Consider the following 25,797-nt stretch of genomic DNA (forward strand, 5'->3'; position numbering starts at 1 on the left):
TTCACAACTTCTATATTGTAAGTTCATAAGCTTACTTGACAACCCAAATGTGCGTACTAATCTGTTTTCTCTATTTAATTTATCATGTAATTTCACTCTCTGTTTCAACAAGTTAGGTCCTTCCCAATATTTCACTTTCTATTTTATTTTTTTTCGTTTAATTTCTGTTTTAAATTTTATCGATTATATACATAATCTTTTCAATTATTATCAATTATAACTAAAATAACAAAAAAATATATGCAAAAATTCTCATATTAATATTATAACACATAAAAATTTTAATTTAATATAATCCGTCTAATAATTCATTTTAATTCATATAAAATTTAAAAAGACTTATAAAATTAAGATTTCAATTGAGCATCTATTTTATAATTTATATAATCTTAATATGAATTTTAATAAATAAATAAATATGACTTATTTAAAAAAAAATTAATATTTTTAATCTAAATGACCCCTAAATTAATATTTATGGGGTTTAGTGGTTAAATGTTGTAGGCCAAGTTTCTTCGAGTTGGATTCTCACATTCAACATCATTTTTCTCCTTTTTATTAACTTAACTAATCCCAGCCGTCCCTTCCACTTCACTTCAGATAATCTCAGCCATTTAAGTCTTACTTTATATGTATTTATTTAAGCCTAACCCTACCCTCATCATGCTCATCTCCTCCTCCTTTCTGCCGATTGTGGAGGTCTTCTCTGCTTTTCCTTTTTTTTTTCTCCAGCAGGCCCTTGTTGTCCCTTTCCATTTCTTCCCCATTTCTAGTTTTCTTTGATTTAAAGCCTCTTCAATTTTTTTTGCTTATTTATGTAGCTTTCAATATCCTTTCCATCGACCATCACTCTCCTCTCGTCTGCTTGTCCTTTCTCTCCTAATTGGCCAGCGCTCTCCTCTGTGATTTTGGGAGTTCTTATGGTCTCAGTATCAGCAACAATTCTCCTTTTGCATAAGCAAGTCACAGATAGCAGAGAGGTTAGCAATTCTCCTCTCTGATTTTTGGGAGTTATTTTCTCTTACTAGCCCTGATGGAGGAATCTTTTACTTTTAAATCTATGCTACTTAATGGGTTTTATTAATTTCTTAGGTTTGTAATTGATGATATTGTATTTTGGCATTTACCTCAGTACATTAGATTTGTTCTCTTTTATTTTTTTAGGCCTTTTGCTGTAAATACATCGAATTTTGTTATTTTTTTTATGCGTTTGCTGTAAATCTATGCCTTGTGATGCTTGAACCTTGATGTTGGATGTGATAAATGTGCCGTGAGCCTTGCTGTTGCTTGCTTCTGCATTATTCCTTAGGAAGATGAGATTTTCTTTATCGCTTTTGTTTCATCCTACATATTTACTCTTTGAACTAACTATTTTTAAATAACCTCCTCCTCCTCCCTTTTCATTTGTGTATATAAATATATATATAACACAGGACGCACGATGATGAAATATTATCTACCCTTCAAATATTGGCTTCCCTCGGAAAACAGCTGGGAAATGAAGATGTTAGTGGTTGCTCTAATCAACTATGCAATAGCAACGACAATTGAACATGCACTCAAAACCCATCCCAACTCAAATTACAAAACATGTGCTAGAAATATTCGTCTCCTGTTGGGTTATAAGGCAATTGTACTACTTGTTTTGATTAATGTTCTCATCTATGGTGTGTTACTTCTGAGTTTATGGGTCTACATGGTTATACGAGTAGCACGCAATCCATATCAAGACTTATATCTATTAGTAGGTGAAGATTTGCAGCACTCAAAGGAGCTAGCCGAAGATGCAATCCAAAGGCTGTTTGGCAGGCTGGAGTGAGCCACGGAATCAATCTTCTAGTTAGGTATATCATTCTAGTAAATCTGAGTTGTCTTTACAATTTTAGATCTCTATATAAAATGTATGATTTTAGCAGTAATTTTAATGGTTTAATTGTGATAGTTTAGTCTATATTAATGTAACTGAGTTGTAGAAATAATACTTAGTTGTAGGATTTTGAAAGGGTTTTCATTGAAATTTTGAAATTTATTTATGTATTTCATGATTGAACATGTTAGAATATTTTTTTATTACATTGTTAAATCTCCTTCTCTCATATGTAAGCAAAGAGAGATTTTGATTTATGTGTTGTTTGTAGAGGAAAAGATAGGGAGAGGGAGAGAAGTTTTTATTAATAATTTTTTTATCAGCATTAAGTCCAATTTTGAAATATTTTATTACAGTATCCGAGTTGTAGAAATAATTCCGATACTCATCTCCTTCAGCACAACAAAATACCCATCTCATTCCCAGAATATGTTTGAGAATAGCATTTGCTATTGAATCCATACTCAAAGCTTGTAAATCAAATTGTGTTGATCTTAGTCCCAAGCTTCAGATGGTTTCTTGACCTGCATATTTAAATGGGTAGCTTGGAACTCATATCAAGATCTTTACCATTTGCTACTCCACTCATATAATGAGTTGAAGAGGCTCACAAGAAATGCATTTGAAGCACTGAGGAGGGTGGCCAATTGGAGGTGGGGAAACAACGTAATGCAGGAACCGAATCATCAATCTTCTTCATCTGTTAAATATTGTTTAGTCTTAATTATTGCTTATTCATTAATATTATGTAAATGACCTTGTTCATATTCCTTGCTGCTACTCTGACCAAATAGGTGATTAATATCTTTATTGCTTATTGCTACTTTGACCAAATTGGTGATTGATTTCTTTGTATTTCTTGCCCAGCACTGTCCATGGATTCAAAAAAGTTAAGCTTCTTGTTGTAACTTAAAGCTTGCTTGCTATCAGTTCAGATATCTTGGGTCTTCGATTGTACCAGGGTAATTAGCAAAGCTGCTGGTTCATAGTTATTTCCTCTTGAATCTTAGGTTTGGATCTATTCAGAATCATAGTTGTGTTGTGCAGTAGTTTTTTTGGGTCTTTAGTTATGCAGCTTGAGTGGGAGCTTCTGCTACTATTTATATTTTGGTTTGGTTTGGTTATTTTTTATTTTTTTATTTTTTAATTCAATGGAGTTGGCAGTAATTGATGGATTATATAACATGGGCAGCTTTCTCTTTTTAATAATTCTCAAATAGATTTTGTTTCAATTTTGCATCAATAGAAAATTACAAAATACAAAGACTGATATTGAACCTGCTGGCAGCAACAACTAGCGAGCAATGTGATTGTTAGAATAACCTCTTAAAATTTCATCATAACTTTTTAGATTTTCTAATCTCAATAATTTGTGGTATGAAAGAATTTACAAGTTTTAATTATTAGTAAAGATTTGATATATGACAGAGTTGAATAATGAAAAACTGTTCAGATGATTAATTTAAAATTAAGACTTAGTTATTATTTATTTATAATTATGGTTTGAGGTTGCTCTTGACTTCTCATATAGTTATTTATTTTTTTGGGGTCATGTAACTCTTCATAGAGCTTGTATTTCAAATGATGATTATTACTTGAGCTGCTAGTCATGTACCGGGTCTAGCCTACAAAAAATAACGGTGTCTTGAAAATCTGGGAATTAGGGTTACAATTATGGCCTTTATCAAATTCTTGTTGGGCTTTAACAATTAAAAAATATTTGAAAAATTATTATTTAGTTTTTTTTTAATAAAATTATTTTTTTTCTTACTTTGAAAAATATATTAATTAGTCATTATATTTTTTTTTGTTTACTTTTTAATTCCATCGTCTAGTTTAAATTAAATTTTTTGTTAATGAATGTATTTAAAATAAAGAGAAATTATCATTACATGGATTAAATAGTTTAAGACTTGTAAGATGATAGAACTATTTAGTTATATTTTTCAAATTACAGTTGTTGAATGAAAATCAAATTAATGGTTAAAATGACAAAAAAGGATTAAAGAGTAAACAAAATAAAAATATAAGAGCTAACATTAAAAACTATCATATAAAATCTTTTTGGTAAAAAGAAGTTTATTGAAAATTCTATTATCTATGTGCAATTTGGCTTCTTTTATCAACCCTAAATACTTTTTGAGGTTAATTGCATCAATAGTCTCTTAATTTAAATATTAGTTTTATTTAAGCCATTCAATTTCAATTAGTTAAAATATAATTACTGTAACACCCCTATTTGTATAGGCTGGTATATTTCACTGTTCCGGTGACCGGTGTCGGTCTGGACAATTAAGGGGATTAGAATCACACTTAAGACAACTAGAGAAGCTATAAATACAAATAATTAGTAATTGCCAATTAGTTAAGTATAGATAAGAAAAACAGAACATAAAAAGTTAAACGAGCCGAGAGTCACAGCGATGAGTGACCGTCTCGGGAACGACTGCGAAGCTATTTTAAACTCAAATTTCGAACCGTAAAATGTGACGCTGCGGTCCTTAGGACCATTACGAACACAGTAGAAAAAAGAAAATCAAGAAAAAGAACTGTTAAGCCAGTCAAATAATTAGGTCAGAGAGCCAGAAGAAATACTGAATTATTTGCAAACCGGGATGAACTGGCGAGGGGCAATTTAGTCAATTGACCCCGAGAGTTGACTCCTGACCTAACTGTCAAATAAAATCGGAGAAAAGAAAATTTTGGAATCGAGAATTAAATTAAAGAACTAATAGAAAAATAAATAGAAAAAAAAAGAAAATGAAAAAGTCAAAAGGTGATGACATCATGCATGAGGTCATGCATGATGCCATAAAAATGATACTTAATATATTTACTTAATTGAAATTTTTGGGTCTTCCATAAGTAAATAAAAGAAAAGAAAAGAAAAACAAAAATCATTGTCTTCCTTATCCCATCCAAGCGGCCCACTTCTCTCTCCCTTAGCTCTCTCTCTCAAACTCCATTGAAGCTCCCAATTTAAGCTTCATACACCCCAATTTGACCACAAATTTCCCTAAAGTCCTTAAGTAAATCTTACCCCTAGACCTACATAAACACTTTGGGAGCAAGAAGGAAAAGAAAACTTGGAGAATTGAAGAATTAGGAAATCTACAAATTGAGGTAAGTGCAATTTCAAGTTTAGATTCTTATTGAATTCATGAATTTAAGTTTATGTGTGATGAAATTGCATTAGAAATAAAGGAAATCATGCTTAAATAAGGGAAGAAAGAAAGTGGCAGCCATGGAACCCTAAGGTTTTGATGGTATTTAGTTAGGTTAAACATGAAATCTTGGTGAATAGATGTTATATATGTGAATTGTATATTTGGATTACATGAATTATGAAGATTGGACAAACTTAGGGTTTTGGACATTAGGGTTTAGAGACCAAAAATGTGAGAAACTTGTAAATAGTGTCTTTGACCTAATGTGAAGTGATAAATGGTCATTTGTGACCTAATTAAGTGTGTTAGAAGTGTTGGAATTAAAGTCAAATTCGGAGGGAGTGTGGTCATGCTGCTGTAGCATGACCAAGTCAACTTTGAGAGACCAAAAATGAAATTTTACAAGTCCAATTGGTATGAGACTAATTGGGAATGAAAATAGGCACTAAATGACACAATTTTCATTTAGGAAGCATGCCCAAAAAGTGACTAAAACCTAGTGAACAAATTGACCAAAGTTGGAAAATTGCAGGCTGCCCTGCACAAACTGACCAAATGAACAGTGTTTGTTCATTTGGTCATAACTCGAGCTAGGCAGGTCAAAATGACCTGAAATTTTACCAGTGGTTAGATGAGATATAGATCTAAAACTTTCATGAACGACACAAACCTAAATTATGCCATTAACCCAATCAAATTACTGAGCAAAGTTGAATCACTGAATCTGCAGAACTGCAGATTTACCATATGAACAGTAAAGTTTCAATGGCTATAACTCTCTCTAGAAAACTCCGATTTAGGTGATTCTTGAACCGATGGAAACCTAAGGCATAGTAGAACATTTCATATGAAGAAAATTAGACCAAATTATGGACTTAACTTGATCAAATTGCTGAACAAAGTTGGATCAATAATCTGCCAGAACTAAAATCTGCAGCATGAACAGTAACTGTAATTTGGATATAACTTGAGCTACAAAACTCCAATTGGAGTGATTCAAAAAGGAGAATAAACTTAAGACAATAGGGAATATTTTCTATGAAGGAAGTTTTGCAAAATTCCAACAGAAAAGTGTGCAACCTTAGACACAAACTGAAAATTTGGCAATTTTGCCTAAAAGACCTAAGTTTTGAGAAAATGACCAAAACCAACAAGTTTGGTGACCAAAATGTGGTATGTGGGTGAAGTTGGAATTCCCATACCTATTAAACCTTAGAAAGTCAACAATTTGACTTGAATAGTATAGTGAATAGTAACCCGAAACACAAAAATTTCAAGAACGTCGAGTTTAGCACATTAGAGCTAGGTAAAAGTGAAGTTAAATTTATTTTTGGATTTATACTAAGTTATGGTACTGAAACACTGTGAAACTGTGTGTTTCAGCTGAAAAAGACTTGGAAGGTCTGAGAGACTGAGTCAAGGCCTAGAGGCGACTCACGTCAGGTTTGTGCACAATAAACCTTATTTGAGCATTTTGTCATTGAAAAATTGATTTAGTGTGCTTTATGAAAATTTGAAGTTAATTATGAATTGTGTTGCCACCTTGTGAATGAAATTATGACTTTGGAAATTATTGGATTTCTTATGAATCATTTGAAAAAAATGTTTGAAATTGATTTTTGATTCACACTTAGCATGACAGTGCCTTATTATTCCTCCTCCATTTATGGGGTGAGATCGATTATTTTCCTCCCTCTCTAGTTTACAAGTCGAGGTTGTAGATCGGATGAGTACTCATTAGCTAGCTAGCCACCTCCCTCATTGATTTCGATTAGTGGGGTTGTAGATTGCTTTGTCGCGGTGTACAACACGGCATTGATCGAAAATTTTGTGTCATGGCTTAAGTTGTGTATGAATTAGCAACACTGTGTTCTTAAATTATTTGACTAAATTGTATTATTATGAGTTTTGATAATTTGTGAAATGTGATTGAGAAATATTTAAATTGTGTTTTGGCAATGAATGATTTATGCATTGTATTTAAAATTTTTATTGTGCACCACTGAGTATTTTTATACTCAGCGATAGCTTGTTTTGCTATCACAGATAAGAGCAAGGAGAAAGCAGCAGAGTGTGTTGCTATCAATATTGAAGATTCCATTGATCTTTTTGTACGGGTATTGCTTTATACCCTTGTAGTTATTTTGATGTAAATATTGTGATATTGTATGTATCAATGTAAAGTGAGCAGTTGTATAAGGAATTGTAATAATTTTATTTTTGGATTGTATATCTGTAAATTTAATTCGTGCATACAATATTGATGGAATGATATGAAATAGTTTGTTTTGAGAAATTTTGAGATGACAAATTTTGGATTAAATTATGAAATTGATTTGAGATGTGTTGACTTGAGAATATTTGGAGGTTGGGAGTTATGAAAAATTTATTAGAAGTGCTTTTTACAGGTTTTTGAAGAACTGTTTTCTCAAAATACAGATGGCACTCTGCCGAAATTTTTATAAAATTTATGGAGAAAAAAAAATAGACAAAAGTTTTACTAGTATTTAAGCTTTGAATAAATGATTTAGTTCCTACCAAAATGCTCACCTCTTCCAAAATATAAGAAAATAGTTTTAAAATCCCTTGTAAGGTGCTTAATGAGTTATCGGTAGGTGAAGTTCGGTAGTTCATTAGGTAGTCTACGGGATCATGTTATGCCTTACAGAGGGGTAAAGTGTGACAATTACTCAATTTTAATTTCGTTTAAAAAAAATCTCTTTTGGCTAATAGCCAGTTTTCAAGTTAAAAAAAAATTAAATTACTATTTTACCCTGTTTCTCTTCTCTCTCTCTCTCAATGTTATTTTCTTAATCAAATTAATTGACATTTATTTATCAATGAAATTATTTTCTAAAGCACTATTTTCTAAAAATTTATTTCAATTAAATAAGTTAATTCAAGTGTAAATTAGATTATTGGCCCTTTTTAATTTAAAAAATAATTTTTTTAAAGTATAATTTGAATTAAATAATTAAATTCAAATCTCAATATAAATAAGATTATAATTACAATTTTAATTTGTTTTAAACAAAATAAATTAATTTTTAAATATCAATGACAGTTATGTTATTAAATCATAATAGAAAATCCATAAATAATCTGAGTTAGGTTTAGGGTTTGCCTTTATGGTTTAAAAATTAAATTATTTTATTTTAAAATAAATTAAAATTGCAGTTATAGTCCTAATTAAATTGAGATTTGAATTTAATTATTTAATTAAAATTATACTTCCAAAAATTATTTTTTAAAATTAAAGAGAGTATGTAAATTAATTGGTACTTGAATTAAATTATTTGATTGAAATAAAATTTTAGAAAATAATATTCTAATGTTCTAAAAGTAAAGGAGATATATTTATTGATGGTTTCAACTAAAGTTTAATAAAATTTAAATTAATTTTCATTTTGTGAGGTCTTAAGATTAAATTGTCGTTGTCTATCCTATCACCACCCAACCCATGGGATAAATAAAGTCAAAAGAAATATTTTATTTAATGAAATAAGAATATGAATATATAGCTTTTTTATATATTTATGCTTAATTTATTTAAAATATTTTAAGAATAGCTTGTAAAAAAATTTGTGACAATATAAAGAAAATAAATGTGAAGAATAAATTTAAATAGAAAATAAATATAAAAAATAAATAATAAAATACCAATATAAATAAATTCCTATAAGATAGAAATTCTTTTGTGATATTTGTATAAATTGTTTATCATCTTTTTCAAATGTGTTGATTACTAAAACATCATTTGGTAGGATTAAGAGAAAACTTTGATAGGACATTATATCTTCTATTTGCCTTTAGAGGTGACTAATTTAATTTTTCATATATAATATTGATTTATATAGTTTATAATTGTAACTTTTAGTTTTCTTAATATTAATTAAATTGTAACTATTGTTATAATTTTCTTTTATTATAAAGAATTAAGTACATGATTTTTTAATTATAGTAGAAAATAAAAATATTGCTTTAGTTTATATAATTTATAACTACAACCTTTAGTTCTCCTAATATTAATTAAATTGCCACTATTTTTATTATTTTTTTATTAAATATCTTATAGGTCTATCAGTATTTACATGTCACTACATATCATTAATTGATGTTGTAAAATTATTAGAAAATAAACACAAAATGGACAAATGAAAAATAAAAAAAAAATAGAGTGCTTAAGTTCATTTTGAGATCAACTTTATTATATCAATTATAAAGATTATTAAATGGTGTGCTGTGGTGTGATTAAATTAGAATTGTAGTTATGTGGTAACGGACAAAGTATAAGCATTAGAGGTGAAAATCATTAAATACAGCTTCTCATAGAGATCTTCGCTTACATGTGAGTCAATCCATGTGACTATGAATTTTATCTATGATATGTATTATAAATTTCAAAAAAAAAAGGTTGTATGTTTATCTACAATATATATATATATATATTATAAAAATAAAAAAGAATTACTTTTTCGTTCCTAGTATGTAATATAATTAATACTTTTGTCTCTTTATTTTAAAAAGTCATCAGTTTTGTTTTGTATTTTTAATTCATCAAAATAAAGGTCCTTGAACCAACTACCAGTTGGTCTAGCTGGATGAGGCGCTAGGTCCCTTAAGCAACATCCAGAGTTCAAACCCTGGCGTTGTGAATGGAGCAAACTGAGTTGAAAGGGTCCCCCCCATAATAGGCCTATGCAGTACCCGATCCGGATTAGTCGGCCAGTGGGCTGGATATCGAGTGGTCTAGACCAAAAATAAATAAATAAATAAAGGTCCTTGAGTCAAAATTGCTGTGCTAGCATGAAATGACCATAGTACACTTGATTAACTTGAAAAATTCATAATTAAACTGCCACTCTCTCAACCAACATAAGCATGCATCACACAATATTTTGTTAGACATATCATCAAACAAGAGACAGGCATTGCACATAAATAAGTATGAAGAAGAATCCAATTAAAAATCTTAATACAACCCAAGGATTAACAACAAACAAATTGGTCCCCCTCCATCTATAGTTCCTCGCTACCTCCACATCCTCTCCCGTCTCCATCTCTTCCTTGTCTACTCTTATTTGCCTCCACCACTTGCTTTGTTTGCCAACCACCTTTAACCTATAAGCTACTCCTTAAGAACCAGCCTCATCACTTGTATTTATGGAATTGATTTATTATCGTAGCTCTAGTGTCTGAAGCAGAGCACCTAAGGCGGTAGTTACTCATGGAGTGAAGGACAAGGAAGAAGTCTGGGCAGTGGGTGCATGCGATGGTTCTAATGCCACAGCCAGACCACCACTGGCTTCCAATGGCTCTTTCATTTCCTAAGCTGATTTGGCACTTTGGGATTTTTCTGCAGTGATAAATGGGGATTGGATCTATACCCTGTAATTAGGCAGGTTTTGGTTCGCACGCTCAATGTGCAAATGCAGTTATTCTTGTTTGTTTGAAAGTTCAAATGGCTCCCTTCTGTGCCCTTGGTGTCACTTATGCAGTTATGATTTTAGTGGTCTAGTTTAGTAGTACAGAAGCAAGAGAAACAAAGAAATGAAATGGAAAGAAGAAGCGTAAAAATTTATCAGGGGTTAAGAGAAGGATTGATTTTTGAATTCGGGTTGTGAACTATCGGGTTGTGCTTTGGGGATGCAATTTCTCTGATTATGCTATTGTTTTTGAGGTTTTACATGAAGGCACATTGAATTTAGGTGGTTTGAGTTTGGAGAAAGTAAAGGGAATAGGTCTGTGAGAGAGATGGGGGGAAATGGGTTTGTGATGGCATCCTAGTTTTGGGCAGAGTAGAGGACCGAAGGGAGAGATAGTCAGACAGAAGAGAAGGAAGAGACAGTAAATGAGGGTATTTTGGGAACTAAAAATGTTTCTCTACCATCTGACATTTGATATACATTTGACTTAACGGAAACGTGACTTAAATTTGGATAGAAGGACTTAAATGTACAATGGAAACAAAATTCAAAGATATAACTGTTAGATTTTAAAAATAAGACAAAAGTGTTAATTATGCTATATATCAGGGACAAAAAAATAATTTTTCCCAAAAATAAAATAAAAGATCACAAGCCACTTAAGACAAACGAAAATTTTTATTTATCATTTGTATTTTAAATTTAAAAAAAAATTGAAAAATAAAGAAAAAATTTTACCAAGCATAATAAATTTAAATCTTATATAATAAACTTCAATGTAATATGAAACCTATATCTTTATTGATTGCAATAAAATCAATCCCACTAATATAGATATAACAAACATTAGCACTCCATAAAATAATTCTTCTGAAAGAATTCAATTCCATTCTATAAAAAGAATTTAATTCAAATGAATTTATAAGAAAATTTATGTATTTGGAATACATTTTAAAATGATAAAATTTACTTGAATTTTATTGTTTGAAATAATTGACAAATGAAATGAATGAGTTATTCAATCAACATGAATTTTAACAAATAAATAAATATGAGTTGTTTGAAAAAAAATTATTATTTTAATCCAAATGACCCGTAAATTGTATATTAATGTGAAAATTTTTTATAAATAATATAAATTTAATGAGCAATTTAAATTTATCTATGACTCAAAATGATTAATTTCATTCAAAAAATATGAGATACAGTCAAAATAAACTCAACTAGTTTGAAAACTCTACATATGTTATTTAAAAATGCTTTTCATGTAACTACTCATACTAGACCTACTAAATACGTATGGTCAGACTATTTTGAGTTACAAATCATTTTCATTCTACCTTAATCTAACCACAAATTATACTTTGACAACTTAGCATACAGCTTCTTTTCTCTCAAGGTTTGCATAACAATCCTAAAATGCTCATCATGTTCTTCCTTGGTCTTGGAATACACCAAAATATCATCAATAAATACCACTATGAACCGATCTAGGTATGGATGGAAGATATGGTTCATAAGGTCCATGAATGCTACTGGTGCATTTGTTAGGCCAAAGGGCATCACCAGAAACTCATAATGCCCATACTGGGTCCTGAATGCAGTCTTTGGCACATCTGCATCCTTCACCCTCAGCTGATGATACTCTGACCTGAGATCAATTTTGGAAAATACTCCTGCTTCCTTCAACTGATCAAACAGATCATCAATTCTAGGCAACGGATACTTATTATTCACAGTTATTTTATTCAACTGTCGGTAATCGATGCATAACCTCAAAGTCCCATCCTTCTTTTTCACAAACAGCACTGGAGCTCCCCATGGTGACACACTGGGGCGTATGAACCCCTTATCCAGTAACTCATGTAACTGGATTTTCAGTTCCTTCAATTCTGTAGGTTCCATCCTATAAGGAGAAATAGAGATTGGTGCTGTACCCGGCTGTATCTCAATAGCAAATTCGACTTTCCTTTCTGGTGGCAAGCCAAGCAATTCTTTAGGGAACACATCTGGAAAGTCTCTTACTGTGGGTATGTCACACAGATCTGGCTTAGTCTGCCTAGTATCCACCACATGTGCTAGGTAGGCTTCACAGCTTTTTCTCATCAGTTTTCTTGCAACTGTGGCTGAGATGACATTGGACAAGAAATCTGTCCTTTCCCCCACAATTGTGATCTTATTACCCTCAGGAGTTTTCAAAGAAATCCTCTTCAGTTTACAATCAACCATTGCTTGATGACGTGACAACCAGTTTATTCCCAAAATCACGTCAAACTCATGGAAAGACAACTCAATCAGGTCTGCCAAGAATTCATATCCCTGAATCCTTAACGGGCAACCCTTGTACACCTTGTTCACTACTACACTGTGGCCTAATGGATTAGTGACCAGGATGTCTTGGTCACTCAACCCTACTAATATCCCCCTTTCTACGGGTAGGTTGATGTAGATGTATGAATGAGTGGATCCTGGATTCACCAGTGCATGCACAGATGTATTGTAGAGGGAGAACATACCCTTAATGACGTCCGAGGCATCTTGTTCCTCCTGAACTCTTATGGCATAGGCTCTAGCAGGTGCTCTACCCTCAGGCCTCTCTGTTGGCTCAGATGCAGGTCTCTGTGATGGTCCCACTGCCTCAGATTTGCCAGATTTCCTACCCCTTTGTGGTGCAGGAGCAGGTCTGTCTGCTTGTGTTGGAGCAGCTGTAGCAGTTCTGCGTGGACAGTTCCTTAACTGATGCTCTGTGGATCCACACCTTAAGCAGGCACCCGTTACTCTCCAACACTCCCCCTTATGCCACTTCAGGCAATGTGGACATGCAGAAGATGCTGGGGCTGGTCCCCTGAACCCCGTCTCTGGAGAGCTGCCCACTGATGGTGTGGACTGACCTCTCCTAGGGGTGAACTGTGGCCTGGGCCCCTGAGACTGACCCTGATCTTAAGGTTGACCTGAACTCTGTGCAGGTGGACCTTTGAACTTCTTCCCAGGTGCAGAAGATGAGCTAGACTAATCCGGGCCCCTCTTCTGCTATCTCTCCCTTCTAGTCTGCTCACTTATTCTAACCTTTTCAACTTTTATTACAGCTTCCACTAACTTGGTGAAGTCTGTGATTCCCAAGGCAGTAATCATGATCTTTATGTTGTCATTTAATCCCTCTTCAAATCTCTTACACCTCTCGGCTTCATTAGGGACTATCTCCCTTCCATAACGGCTCAGTCTGACAAATTCCTTTTCATACTCTGCCACTGTCAACTGTTTCTGCCTCAGGTTAATGAACTCTCTTCTTCTCTCTTCTAGGTATACACTACCCACATACTTCTTCTTGAATTCTGAAAGGAAGAAGTCCCAAGTTATTAGTTCTGGCTGCACTTCACTAGACACTGTATCCCATCATTGATAAGCATCATCTTACAGCAGAGATACAGCAGCTTCTAGATTTTGCTCTGGAGTGCAGTGGAGTTATTTTAAAACCCTTCATGTTCTGTTCAGCTAGTTTTCGGCTGCAACAGAATCATCTTCTCTCTTGCCAAAGAAATCCACTACTCCAAATTTCTTTAATCTTTTCAGATGTGATTTCTGCTGTGGAGGTGGTGGTGGTGGTGGTATTACCCCAGCCATTTGTCTGAAAAACTCGGCCATTTGCTGGAACATGGCCTGTGGAGGCTGAGCAGGCTCTGCTGGAGCTGGTAGAGCAGGTTCTCCCCTACCCCTAGTCTCAGCTGTTGCAGGTGGAGCATGACTCTCTACTTCCTCCTCAATTGCCCTCTGAGATGTGGGGTCCATATTCTATTCAAAATAATAAAGACAAACAGATCTGCATTAGTGTCACCTCAACTCTTACAAATGCAATGCATGATATGGACTCGATCTAGACCCAGAAACGCCTAAACCGTGCTCTGATACCACTAAATATGACACCCCTTACCCGTCTATAGTGTAACCGAGTAAGATATGCCACACAGTGTACCGAAACACCATATTTTATTTTATTCATTTTTATCCTTCCTTATTTATTTTTATCATAGTTATGAAGTATACTTGGTGAGGTATAATTTATTTAAGTCATTTATGGAAAACATCGATTTATTTGAGGTTCCGCAAATTTTATAGAAAATCCGGCAGAGTATCAGCTAAAAACGAAGAAAACAGTTCTTCGAAACCTGTGAAAAACACTTCCAATATGTTTTCAATCAATCCCAAATTCCATTGCATCAACAAAGTCTCAATCTTTTTCAACAATATTTTCATTTCTCATTCATTTATTTCACATGATATTCATATACAAGTCATCAATAAATACTCAATTTTTCACTCATTAACACAATTTTCACTATTTACATTAATACCAAAATACATTACATAAGTCTTAATTACACATGAGAAAATAAAAGTTAATTACAAAATACCAAAATGAAACCTAGTGTCTTACCTATGCACTGAAGAAGGTGAGGTGACACGGACACTATGCAGAGCTGCTGATGGTCTCACACAGTCTGTGGTCTACTGGGCTCTCTATCGGTTTCTCCAGAACCTACGCATGGCAAAAAGCAATGCGCTAAGCAATAATGCTTAGTGGTGCCAATAATAGAATAAAAAAAAATAACATAAAATAAATATGCAGTGAATGTATTGATGTCTTATGTAGATAAATTTTCGATAATTTTTTGTAGTCTTATTGATTTTGTACTTGTTATGTTCATTATTTCATTAAATTTATCCACTTTCATTTTTTTGGTTGCCCATGTAACCTATACTGGATGACTGGACTGGATAAACGGGTAAACTAGCACTGGGTATCAAGTACCTCAGGCCGTCACACTATCGGTCACATATGTATCTCCCGGTGTGCAACAGAACAGCTAATAAGCTGTAATAAACATTAGGCACAAGACCAAGTATCATCACAATGTCAGAATGACTAAAAGTCATGAAATCACAGAATAGCTTAATGCCATGTGCAGTACTGCTAATTGAACCCTATTAGCATGCCAACCTATCCAAACCAATCTTGCTAGGTGTACTAGGGCATATTACACTTTTAAAATTTTCAATTCTTGAAATTTAAGTTTAGGTATTACTATTCATTTCATTAGTCAACTAAAATGTTGACTTTTACATAGAGAATAGGTACATTGGTTCTAATACTCCCAACATACCACATTTTGCATTCTAATGTTGTTGGTATTGGTTGCCAATACCATTTCTAAGCTTAGTGTTAGTTATTCACAATTTTCAGATTTCAAGCATTATGTTTACTGTTCCATTGGTCATTTGTACAGTAGGAATTTGGCAAAGTTGTCTTCATGAAAGTTGTTTTTATTTTGTCTAGTTACATTTCTTTTTTTGAATCACTCCATTTAGAGTTTTGTAGCTCATGTTATGGCCTAAACACCATAACTAGCCGGATTGCAAACTTCCAGAATTTTCTGGACATAACCAAATCTACAGTATTTTGTGCACTGAATGCAGGTTAATTTTTGAATATGTTATAATCAAAATTTGGGTTTGGTTTCTTCATGAAAGTTGTGGGTCTATATCTCAACTTTTTTCTGGTAAAATTTCAGGTCAATTGGACCTTTCTACACTGAGTTATGACCAAATGAATAAACACTGTTCATTTGGTCATTTTGCCCAGGCAGAATGCAAGTCACCCAAATTAGGGCAATTTTTTTGTAAACTTGGTTTGGTTTTCTGGGTAGGGTTTCTTCACCAAAGTTGTGCCATTATGTGTCTAGTTTCATGTCCAATTGGCCTTGCACCAATTGAACCTCTACAACTCCATTTATAACTGCCCAAACCTGCTGGACTCACACCCAGTCCTGCAAGTCACCAAGGGCAGCATACCAAATCTCAAATACCAAGCCACAACTCTTTTCATTTCCTCATCATACACAGCCAAATGGTCACTAATTGACCATTTAAACTTTCATTCACCAACACATGAACAAAATCCAAGTTTTGTGCCTTAAACCCTAACTCCAACAACTAAAATTTTCATACACATACAATCCATGGTTTACAACACCAACATCATGTTCAATGGTAGCCATATACAAAATTTTTAGAAGAAATTGGCACTAACCTTGACTTAGGCACTTTCCAAGGCTTCAAAACTTCACTTTCTTCCTTTCTTTTTGCTGTCCAAAGCTTGCTCTAGGTGTGAGGATGAGTTTTTGTGAAGGGAGGCTAGGGTTTTGAGGTGGTTTGGAGGGTGAACCCAAAGCTTGGTGAAGCTTTAATGGTGGAAAAGGAAGAGAGGTGTTGGTTCGGCCAAAGGGAAGAGATAAAGAAATCTGATTGTTTTTCTTTAATTTCTGCCCATTTACTCATTTTAAATGAGTTATTGCCAAGTGTCACAATTTGATTGGGTGGGAGGATTTTAATGACATCATAATGATGTCAAAATTCCAATTTCTTTCATTTTCTTTCCTTTTCTTTTCTGCTCATTTTCAATTTAATTTTTAGCAATATTTATTTACATTTTATGTCATAATAATTATTTACTTAACTATACAAGTTGGCCAAAAATCACCTCTGAAGGCGAAATGACCAAAATGCCCTCCGTTTGGCTTAACAGACCAAAATTGTCTGTACCGATTGAAAAATTTTTCTAAGCCTTTTCTTGGCATTCTAATGCTATAGAACTCTCAATGACTCTTCTCTGGAGTCCCAAAAATTATTTTATGAATTTTCTCCCTGGTCTAGGGCTCCTAGTTGCGAGAATCACAACTTCCCATTGGGTTATCCATCGCTAGGGCACCGGCTCATTTAACTTGATTGTATTTTATTTCTAAAATTTTTCCTAAATTTTTCTTAGTAATATTTAAGTTAATTATGGTTCCTCACTTTAGTTTAAATATTTTTTCAGACGTTCTAGCTGTCCGAATAGACACTGGTCACCGGAACAGTAGAATGTACGGAGTTGCTACAGGGAGGGTGTTATACTTATGTTATGCTGGTAGTTCATGGATTACCCATTGGTGTCAAAAGAGAAAAAGATAAGTACTTATGGATTACCCATTGGTAGTTCATTGTATAATTACTTATATCTAGCCACAGTAGTTAGATATGATAGGAGTGAGTCACCAAATCAATTGTCTAGTTAAGTATATCATTTAAGTAAGCCAGATTTATCTTTACAATTTTATATATTTCTATAAAATGTCTAATGACTTTCGCAGTAAGGTGAAAAGCTTAAATGTGATAATTTAGACTATATTAATGTATTTCAGTTGTAGAATTTTTAAAGGGTGTTGATTGAAATTTTGAAATTTATTTATGTAATTCATGATTGAACATGTTAGAAAATTTGTTTATTGCATAGTTAAATCTCCCTTTCTCATTTGCAATTTTTGATGCAAAGAGAGATTTTTATTTAGGTTTTGTTGCAAGAGGAAGAGTTGAAGAGAGAGATTTTTTTTTTTTTGGTAAAATTTTTTAACAGCATTGTGTTGGATTTTAAAACATTTTATTAATTTCAATAACAAAAAGAATTTGATTTGAAAAATATATATATTCAAAGTAAATATAAAAAAATAATAAAAATTCAGAGAGAATGTAATCGATAAAATTATAGAAATTCATTAAGTAGATGCATGCCAATTTGAGGAGCAAAAGCCACCTTGTTAAATTGGCAAGAAACTTTGACACAATTTTTTTTTATACAATTTGCTTCAGTTGAGATTCGATCTCATAGGGACAACTTCAATACTACTATATAATTTATTTTTGTCAAATTTTCTTATAAAAAAATTTGCTTGATAATTATAAGCGAATGAAAAACAAATATACTTTTTTGAAGATTATGAAGCATTCTTATTTTTCCAGTGATCAGAGAGTTGTAGAGCTCTTTGTCATTGCAATACTCATCTACCTTATCGCAGCAAAATACCCATATCGATGCATTTGAGGAACACAAGGTCATAATGCCAATTAATGTTTGTGGTTGCCCTATTTTTCTATGGAATAGCATTGGCTATTGAATCCATATTCAAAGCTCGTAAATCAAGTTACCAAACAACCTTCTTCCTTGCCACCATTGTACTTGTGTTGATCTTCTGGGTTTAGGACCTGCATGTTTAAATGGAACTCATATCAACATCTTTACCATTTGCTACTCCAAGCATTTGATGAGTTGATCTTCTAGGCTTAGGCCCAGTATTGTAGTCAAAGCTAAAGTCTTGGCACTTGGTAGCATGTGGGGCAAAGTTTAAAATTTTAATTTAAATTAGTTTCTTTTTCATCCGTTCATTTTTTTTAACTCGTGTGTTTTTATTATTTTTAAATAAATTTTTTAAAAATAATGATTTTAATTTAAAAATAATTATTATTTATTTAAATATGTTATTTTTCATATGGTTCTATACGGTTTATACATAATAAATATACAAATATAGCTTCATTTTGAAATTTTTTAAAAAAATTAATTAGTAAAAAATTAAAAGATTTAGTCATTATAAAAGTATAATTTAATTATTATAATTTTGCAAATATATATGTAAAAAATAAGAAAGAGAATGCTATAAATATTTTCTTTTGAATGCTATAATATTTTTTTAATAATTTCTTTATATTATCTTATAAGGAAAATTATAAATTTAAAATTAAAATTCATTTTAATTTGTATTTGTGGACCAATTGTAAGAGTAAAAAATATTAAAAAATTGCTAACACTAATATTCAAAATTGAATCACACAAAAAGTACAAATATTTTGATAGTTGGATATTTCACATTTACCATTAAAAAAGAAAAATATATATTATTGAAATATAACTTTTTAAAGAAAAATATGAATTTTTCATGTTAAATTTTAATATATTTTTATATTTATCATCGACAATATGTATTATAAATTTCAAAAAAAAAATAAAGAAAAAAAATTTACTTAGTTATAATAAATTTGAATCTTAAATAATAAAACTTCAATGTAACATGAAATCTATATGTTTATTAATAGTAAAAAAAATAATTCCAATTAATTTATTCTTATCATAGAATTCAATTGTACTTTATTAAAAGAATTCAAATTAAATGAATTCATAAGAAAATTTATATATTTCAAATATATATTAAAATGATAAAATTCATTTGAATTTTATTGTTTGAAACAATTGATAAGTGAACTGAATGCACTCATTATTTTCACATTTTGCCTTTATTAACAAAAGAAATAAATATAATTTAAGAACCAAAAATTGTGGATATTTAATAAAAAAAACTTCATTAAATTTAATTGAATTGTATATATATATATATATAAAATAATTATATTCTAGAAAAATTATATTAGCATGAATTCATTTCTTTTAAAATGATTTCTTTAATTTAAAAATTTAAATTCTAACAATTTTAAAATTTTCAAATATAAAAATTGATTAAATATAATTCAATTGAATTGAACCCTTTTAGTTTTAGACATTTCAAAAGCTAGAAGATTGGAAAGAAAAAGTAAAAGATTATTTATTAAATTTAAAAAATAATAAAATTATGATCAGATAAGGGCTATCATCTTTAGAAATTCAACTACCGGCTGAATTTCATGTTTAGGAAGCAAAAGAAATGAATGTTCAAATAAACCAAAATAAAATTAATAACGTTACATGAAATATTGTCAATTTTTTTGACACTCAAAATTACGTGAAAATTGTAAAATTAATCTCTATTTTATAAATTCATATGATAAAATGTATATAATAATAAAAATTAAAAATTCATGTCATTTTCGCTATTAAGAGAGAAAACAAAATAAATTTATTAATATAATTTTTTTTATGTCTCTATAAATTTGTTATAGTAATTATTTTAATTTTTAAAAGTCAAATAAAGGTTTTATTTGATTTTATAATAATTAATGTTATGTTTTTACAATAATAATAATAATAATAATAAATTTTAATCTGATAATATATAAATTATTTTATGAAAACTCAAATTTAAATTTTAATAAAAACCATTTAAAATAAATCTCACTAAGTCTCCATTGACTGCGTTTTTCCACGGCAATGGGTTTCTTATACGAAATCTCCTGGAAGTTGAATTCCAATCCTCATGTGTTCACTTGGTTCCTCCAATTAATTCATTAATTAAGATTAATTATACTTGATGACGCTTTTCCTTACTTTTACCACTTTATCAATCATCTTACATAATTTGATACTCAAATTTACATGAAAATTATAAATTTACTCTCTATTTTATAATTTTACATCATAAAAATGTCTATAATAGTAAATTACAAAAATTCATGTCATTTTCGCTATTAAAAGTAATTTATTAATATAATTTTTTTTTATATCTCTAAACATTTATTATAATAATTATTTTAATTTTTAAAATTAAATAAAGCTTTTTATTTGATTTTTTAAGGATAAATTTCAATAACTGTCTTTAAACTTATGTAGTTGTAATACTATAGTCCTTCAGCTTTAAAATGTAATATAAAATCCCCTAAATTTTTAAATTTTGTACAGTAAAATCCCTCTGACTTTCAATTTTTAAATTTTTAAAAACTGACATGAACAGCTTTCGCATGATGCTTAGTCAATATTTATCTCTCTTCTCTTATGCAAAGTGTAAAATTATTTTTTTTACGCATGAAAAATTATTTTGTCTATAGAGAAGAAAGATTCAATTTACACATAGCTTGAGAGAAAAAAGAAAAATACTGACAAAGCTCCATACTGGAACTGTCTAGGTTAGCGTCTAATTTAAAAACTAATAATTGAATGTTAGAGAGATTTTACTTTGTACAATTTAAAAATTGATGAGGTTTTATATTACATTTTTAAATTGAAGAACTGTAATTTTACAACTAGATAAGTTCAAGGACAGTTTTCAAAATTTATCCGAATTTATAATAATTGATGTTATGTTTTTACAAAATTTTTTCTAATAATTATTTTTACTTATTGATGGCATATCATCCACTGTCATGTTACATAAGCAAATTATACGCATTAATGTGAATCCTTAAATTTTACATATATTTTCTTAGATAGGTATACAACTACAAGCCAATAGGAAAGTAAAAGATAATAAAAATAAAATAAAATTACCTTCCAATCTCCTTTCTCCTTTTCTTTTTATTGTTTTTTTTATCTTATATCTACAAATAAAAATTTGTATTTTTCTCCAAAAAAAATAGTTTTCCTTAAACTCCATTTTTTATTCTTCAACATTGGAAGAATATTATCATCTTTTTCTTCGAAATTAAATAAGAATTTTTTTAATAAGATTATATAATTATGTTATGAATGACTTTATTTTTTTTGAAGAAATAAAATATTTAAATCTATAATATTTATTTTGGAGAGATTTAAAGATTATATATATATATATATATATATATATATATAATTAAGGAGTCAAAATTTGACACTTAGTTTCACCATTAATTAACACTTGACATAATTAATAAAAAATGATTTTAAATTTTACTTTAATTCATTTTTCTAATTATAATTATAATTATAATTAATACTACTAGATAATGTCTAAATGAATAATTTTATTTTAAAATATATAATTATTGAAATTTGAAATATAAGATAAAATGAAAGATATTATTAGATAATGTTTAAATAATAATTTTATTTAAAAATATAAAATATTTAGAATTTAAAAAGATGAAAAAAACATTTGGAATTTAATTTTTAATAAATTATATATATTTATATTTAAAAGTTTTAATGGTTAGAACAATATTTTATTTTTTAATAAATTTTAATCTGTCATTTGACATAAAGCTAACATAAATATAACTTTTTTAAAATTTAAATCATTTGAGATTTATAAGAGTAATTTATAATGATTTTCTTTTAGATTTTAGTTTATTAGGTGAGTATAAAATATTATAAATTAATTTTGTATATATCAAATTATTGTTTAAAATCAATTTAAGAGAATAATATAAAATGTTTATGATGAATTCAGATTTATTGATTGATTGTAATTTTTTAATTAAATTATTAATTTATTTATAATAAATTAATTTTTATTATCATAAAATTGAGTGGTTAGTTTAAGGATTATTATTATAATTTGCTAAAAAAAAATAAGAAATCAAGAAGGCTAAAGATTAACAAATTATTTACCAAAAATTGAAAAGTGTATTCACCATCAAATATCAGAATTCCAAATGTGTCACTAAAAAGAACATCAATCGCTGACTAAAACTAAGTCTTCTTGTTCGATGCTTGATGTCATGACATCATTCAGTCCAATGGGGCATCCCTCTCCCAACTCTACAAAAAAAATGAGTGTTTTGCAGCGGTACTCTCTGGTTTTCCATTCTTTAGATTTTGTTATTCATAATTTCAAATGCAAATCATTTCTCTTTGTAGTTCAGTAGTATATCCTTCGCTATCACAGAGTTCACAGCATCTTTTATAGTTAGTTGAGCAGCTTCACCATCTCCTTGGAAGCCAAATGTGTGTAATAAAATAATCTCTTTCCTCTTTCTTATTTAATTTCTCTTGCAATTTCACTTCCTGTTTTGATAACTTAACAAATACTTGTATCTTTTCGGTTTAATTTGTCTTTCAATGAGTTATTCATTTCTCAAGTTGCAATCCTTTGTTGTAAGTATGAGTTTTTCGTTGATTAATATAATGATATAATTTTTTTTTTAGGTTGTTGATTAAATTAATCCTAACATTTACTTAAAATGACAATTATGTGACTAATCATTTTAATTTTATCAATTATATACACAATCTGTAAATTATATAATGATATGAATTTTTTTCTCATGGAAATTTAATGGGTAATTTGAATAACTAGAAATGATTAAGTCCATTAAAAAAATATGAGATATATATAAATCATAACTTAAAATACACTTAACTCCTTCCACCCAACTAGTTTGAAAACTCTACATATTTTATTTAAAAATACTTTGAGTAAATTAATATTTAGTCTTTATATTTTAATTAAATTAACTATTTAATCTCTGTATTTTAAAAAATATATTATTTAGTTCTTATATTTTACTTCATTTAAACTGTTTAGTCTCTCTATTAATTTTTTCATTAGTCAATAATGGTCAAACTACTATTTAATCCTTCTATTTTAATGAAACAAATTAGTTAGTCCCTATATTTTGAAAAAACACATTAGTTATTCAATGTAATTTGAAAAAAAAGCTAATCATTTTCTTTAAATTTCTAAGTAATCAAGAAAAATTATTTCCTAATAGAGGAAACACAAAAATGATATCCAAAGAATTTATAATTTTTAAAAAATTTAAATTCAATTTAATTTTTACATAGCAAAATTCCAATTTTTATTAAAAAATATATATATATTTTAAAATATTGTAATTTTCAAAATATATAGATTAACTAATTAATTTTACTAATATAAAAGGACTAAATAGTAGTATTTTTCAAGATATCAACTAATTAGTTTCCTTAAAATAGAATGACTAAATAGTAGTTTAAATATCATGAATAATAGAAAATTTGATTAAATGACTAAATAATTTAATGAAAATAAATAAAGAGATTTAATAGTATATTTTTTAAAATATAGATAATAAATAGTTAATTTCGTTAAATACAAAGACTAAATAGTAATTTTCCAAATAATTTTCATGTAATCATTCACACCTAGTAAATAAGTCTGATTTGAATTACGAATCATTTTGAGTCCACCTTATTCAAGTAGGTAGATTCAAATCAAATCATTTCGAATTACAAATTGATTCAAATTATTATAAAATTGCTATACATAAAGGATTTATAATCAATTTGAGAATTATGAGTTATTTTAAATTAAGAAATTATTTTTTAAAAAATTAATTTTATTCATTTAATTTTAAATTAAAATTCAAATTAATCGGATAAATCTAAATAAATTATCATCAAGTTGAGTCATATAAGTTATTAAATTAACTCTAAATTTAGAGACTATTTGTCACGACCCAACCTATGGGCCGGACCGACACTAGGACTTGGGCCAGCATAAAGCCTCCGAGGCCCGTAGTAAGCCTTACTATTCTCAATCCATAACCAAGGCCCAAAAACTTAGGCCCAACATGTAAATAAAATAAAATAAAATAAAATATTTTTTATTCAGGTCAACCCAATCCGATAACCATCAAAAACTGAAGTCAGGGGAGCCCCGCTTAACCCTGATACCATCACTTACAAATTGTTTAAATACCATACAAATCTTCATTTATTAATCTCAATAATTTAAATTAACACGATTTCTAACAAGGTCCATACTACTACTAACACATGCAGAGTTCTAGATTTCAAATTTAGAAAAATAATAAAATAATTAAATAACCGACGTTAAACCTGCAAGGAAGAAAGCAGGTTGCTCTGTAAAAGAACTCCTCCTGTAGCTTGGAAAAATAGGTGAACAGGAGTGAGCGTTCGACTCAGAGAGTAAAATACCAATTTTAGTCATAATCTCTATAGCTATCTAAAGCTAATGCACCATGTGGAGTGATATGCAACATCCTCAAAATTTTCATACAATTCATATCATAACAGCAAAAAGGCAATTTGGAGCACTCACACACCCAACACTGTCAAGCAATACATATATGGGAGCTGATCCCCTATACAGCCCTCTTAATCCAACCTCTGCCAATGAGTGTCTCTCAAGTCGAACTTTTGCTTAATAAACTAAATACGGGGTCCCAGCGAGTCTCTCTCAAGCCGTGTCTATCTCGACTTATCCATAAAGGACCGGGTCCCAGCGAGTGTCTCTCAAGCCGTGTCTACCCGTCCTGTCCATATCCAATACCATACCACACGCACGCCAACGCACGCACACTGCTCCAAATTACCACAAACAACATCCATAACACTTCATCAATTTAAAAATGCAATATAAATCATGCCTAGTATTTAACTACATAGATATATATTTATAAGTGATGCATGGGCATGCTTGAACATATAATAGTATCGAAATTATAATTAAAATTAATATTTTACTCACAGTGCACCAGAGGCTATTGTGGCTGTTGGGTGGAAGAAAATAGCTGACCTAATCACCTAGATAATTATATTATAGATTTATCAGTACTAATTGAAAATAATACTCTAAAGAAATAACAGACAACCTAATTCATACCGGAAATCCGGCAGAGTCTCCCCTATACTTAGGACCTACTCAACCTGCAAAAAGATTCAAATAACACTTCTAAATTCGCAAATCACACCATCACAAACTCAATCACATCAAAGCCCCTCCTGGGCTCACGCAAACAGTCAACAGTCATAAACTTGAAAAATTATGTTTTAATCCCTCTAATTGACGTTTCATAAAAATTCACTTCGACAAGCTCTAAAAATTCTAAAATTTCTTCCTGCGGT

General features: G+C 30.0%; 1 long non-coding RNA gene across 4 annotated transcripts in view; it reads left to right on the forward strand.

The window, feature by feature from the left end:
- The first annotated feature begins 597 nt into the window (after nt 1-597).
- The window catches only part of LOC131171763 (uncharacterized), an 88,938-nt gene continuing 63,738 nt past the window's right edge, over nt 598-25,797 (forward strand). The window contains exons 1-3 of one of the 4 annotated variants that reach the window (XR_009142405.1): nt 598-699; nt 822-1,844; nt 2,224-2,781. This is a non-coding gene — a long non-coding RNA (uncharacterized LOC131171763). The other 3 variants (XR_009142407.1, XR_009142408.1, XR_009142409.1) reach the window with 3 other exon arrangements.

Source organism: Hevea brasiliensis, chromosome 13 (assembly GCF_030052815.1).
Source record: "Hevea brasiliensis isolate MT/VB/25A 57/8 chromosome 13, ASM3005281v1, whole genome shotgun sequence".
NCBI lineage: Eukaryota > Viridiplantae > Streptophyta > Magnoliopsida > Malpighiales > Euphorbiaceae > Hevea > Hevea brasiliensis.